The following is a 4,081-nucleotide window of genomic DNA, read 5'->3' as shown; positions in this document are numbered from 1 at the left end:
TTTAGGGAACTAAAATCATCATAACCTGTGAATTTTGACAATTTCGGTTAACATTTTAGGTTTTGTCCGACTTTTGTATGGAGGCCCGCCACTGTGCGTCGTCGCCGCCAGTAGGATGCCGTAAAAAGTGCCCTGAGGAGCGACTTGTCATCGTTTACCAGCTAGGGATAAAAAATATGTTTTTTCATGATTTATGCTGTCGTTTGCTTCGAGGAGAGTGCTACCACACATAAATGTTTGCTCTGGTAACTTCCTGGGGGAGGGTAGCGTCCTTTTTCCCCCTTCCAAAAAACCCTCTTTTTCCCATGTGGTTCCATGTTTAGCGGAGACGATAAAAAATAACACTGAAACCAATTGTGAAACCCACGCGGACGAACCAGCACATGCTGGTGCGCTGACGACGGACTGTGCTGGAAAGGGGCTAAACGTTCCAATTTTAATTCGAATTAATTAATTTTAATCAAACTAGCTGTCGAACGGAGTTGTTGAGCCCGCTCATTGTTTCGGTCCGATCTGGGGGTTTGGTTCGGTTCTGAGACAAGCGCAGTCCTGTCATCACGTCAATGAGTATAGGAGATCGTGGGGAAAGGTTCTAAACATTATTTTTTTATAAAAGATAATGGGGAAGTGGGAACATATATACAGGGGTTCTATTTTGGGCACGTTTTTACTGTAAATCAGTCCATTTTGAATCAATTGACCTTTTTTATATCAAAATTAGATTATTTTTATTTTAAACTCTCACAGCTCGGAAGAATTATGCTTCAAATTCAACATAATTCAATACGACAACTATGTTAAGTGGACTCTACCAGCCCAGGCGCTGTCAACATGCAGCTTCAATTTCAGCGGACCATCCCGTTCCAGGTATTACAAGCTCGTTTAGTTATGACATCGCACTTAAGCATTTTCTCACGGTGAACCCCCCGGTCCGAGATATTCTTTTTTTTATGTAGATTTCGTTACAGTTATTACTCAGGTCCGAGATTTACTGAATATTTTCAGTTACTACTACGGATTCAAACAATATATTTCAGTGGACTGTCCCACACTCTTAGAAAAAATCATGTAAATTTAAATTCACTTGGATGCACATAAAAGGAGCGGCCCGTTTGACACAAATTTACATCTTCTATCACAAATAAAGTCGAGCTAGCAATCGCTAGAGCCGAAGCGAGAGATAAAACATATGTAAGTAAAATAATGAACGGGATTCGAACTCTGGTCCGCTGATTGAGAGGCACGTACTATACCTCTCGGCTGTATCACCGAGTTGTGAGACAAATGATAAATGTAAATCTGTTTCTACTTATCTGTTCAGATAGGTTTGTTGACATCTTGTGCAGCCAACTCGAACTTACATGATGGATGTAAAATTAAATCAAATTAGCCATTCAGTCATGAAATGTTTACGTACGTTGATGGTTTACGTCACGTGTAAATTCCTAATTTTTTAAGAGTGCAGTTCAGGTACATTTGTTCGCTGATTTTGTGTGTGTGTGTGTTTTTTTTTTTTTTTTCAAATTTTCACTTTTTAATTAACTTTTTCTGTGCACTGTTTTGTTAAGCTTACCTAAGTTAATCTTCGCCGCCAGGTTGTAGGATTGAGGGGTAGCGCTCAAATCCAATGGAAAATTCAGGAAACCACGATTACGAGCACCAGTGGATACGAGGAAGATACATTTTTTGCGAAAAGTTTCATCGCTCGGAGCGGGAATCGAACCCTCACCCTATGGCAACCGCTTGGCCACAAGGCTCCACAAGGTGGATTAATTTTTATTTTTTTTAAAATATTACAAGATAATCGCAGCAGAATCCATTATAATGGACCTATCAATGAATGGTTGATGTCTGTCATATTCATAATTTCGAAATTATCGTGCATTATACAACTTCCGTTGTTTTGTTTTAAAGCAGTGGTTCGCACCTAAACAAAAACTGGTTTAAGAATGAATTTGTACAGATTTTACTAAGCTTGAGCTTGAGCATGATTAACCGCCCGTAGATGCTACTCCAGTATCGCCAGACAAGCTACACTCACACAAGGAACCAATGAGATATCTGCTGGGGACTGGCATCTTCAGTGTGTGAGCGTTGGTAATCTTCTATTTTTAGGCGACAATGGCGCCTGCCACGTCAGGTTGCAGGTTAATGTGGGAAAGGGAACCCAAGTAACAATTCCATTGCTGATTGCTTTTGTTTGATTTTTATTAGGATTTTATTACAGCAATAATTAAAACTCACAGTTTTATGATACTTTTATGAAAACCATTGATGAAATGTTTTATAGTATATGTTGGGAATTGAGCGTTTGGGCGGTTCGGATCGCTTTTGAGCGAACTTCGTTTTTTAGTTTTGAAAGTTGCTAAAAGCTGTATAGTTTTATTAATATTCATTTCATGAAAAAACAAGTAATATCTACTTACATCGAGTCTAACCTCGCTCTTGTTCTCATCCCAACAAATCTTCTTGCTGTATATAAATCCTACAACCTTCAATGCATGATAATTAGTATAATTCCAGTAGTAGTTTAATAAGTTTTACTCACTATTCTTAAGGCAAACTTAGTTCAGTAAGTTCAGCATTTTAATTCACCGTAGAATATAAGTTTTAATCCTATTTTAGATTGTAGTTTTAAGTAGAAAATTCATTTTTTATTACTCTTCTATAGAACGTGTTTCTGTTTTTCTCCTGTCCAAACAATACGTTGCATCTCCCTATTCTTTATCAAAGCCCTATGGCCACGAGAGTGTAAATGGTTAACGCTAGGTAGTCCCACATAGCAGTCGTTGTGAGTCAATCGGGGCGTATCGCTCAGTGATTCCCAAGTCGGCAACAGTATACTTCAAGATATATATAAAGCCAGATTTTAAGAGTACACTCTTAAAAAATTAGGAATTTACACGTGACGTAAACCATCAACGTACGTAAACATTTCATGACTGAATGGCTAATTTGATTTAATTTTACATCCATCATGTAAGTTCGAGTTGGCTGCACAAGATGTCAACAAACCTATCTGAACAGATAAGTAGAAACAGATTTACATTTATCATTTGTCTCACAACTCGGTGATACAGCCGAGAGGTATAGTACGTGCCTCTCAATCAGCGGACCAGAGTTCGAATCCCGTTCATTATTTTACTTACATATGTTTTATCTCTCGCTTCGGCTCTAGCGATTGCTAGCTCGACTTTATTTGTGATAGAAGATGTAAATTTGTGTCAAACGGGCCGCTCCTTTTATGTGCATCCAAGTGAATTTAAATTTACATGATTTTTTCTAAGAGTGTAAACAAAACTCTCCGATATGTAAACCTTCTGGCAATCATTATTACCACAATAAAACTGTTCAAACTCTCAAGCCAGATATACAGATTTTTCTGTATTATACAGATTTTTAGAGGTTGATACAGACAGGATACAGAGTACAGAAAAAATACACACTCTTAGAAAAAATCATGTAAATTTAAATTCACTTGGATGCACATAAAAGGAGCGGCCCGTTTGACACAAATTTACATCTTCTATCACAAATAAAGTCGAGCTAGCAATCGCTAGAGCCGAAGCGAGAGATAAAACATATGTAAGTAAAATAATGAACGGGATTCGAACTCTGGTCCGCTGATTGAGAGGCACGTACTATACCTCTCGGCTGTATCACCGAGTTGTGAGACAAATGATAAATGTAAATCTGTTTCTACTTATCTGTTCAGATAGGTTTGTTGACATCTTGTGCAGCCAACTCGAACTTACATGATGGATGTAAAATTAAATCAAATTAGCCATTCAGTCATGAAATGTTTACGTACGTTGATGGTTTACGTCACGTGTAAATTCCTAATTTTTTAAGAGTGCAGATTTTATGATCTTGATACAGATTTTTCCTCCACATATATTTTTCCTCATACATTCATGCAAGATGGAAAATAAAGTTATAAAAATTATTGAGAGTACAAACCCATTAAATTATCTATATTTTTCACATTTGACCTCAATTTTCAATCATATCATTACAGGAATTTTTTCTTTAGAATTGAATTTAATAAAACAAATATTACGAAACATAAAACGTCCTAGAT

Source organism: Aedes albopictus, chromosome 3, assembly GCF_035046485.1.
Source record: "Aedes albopictus strain Foshan chromosome 3, AalbF5, whole genome shotgun sequence".
Lineage (NCBI taxonomy): Eukaryota > Metazoa > Arthropoda > Insecta > Diptera > Culicidae > Aedes > Aedes albopictus.
Note: the sequence above shows the minus strand (reverse complement) of the source record.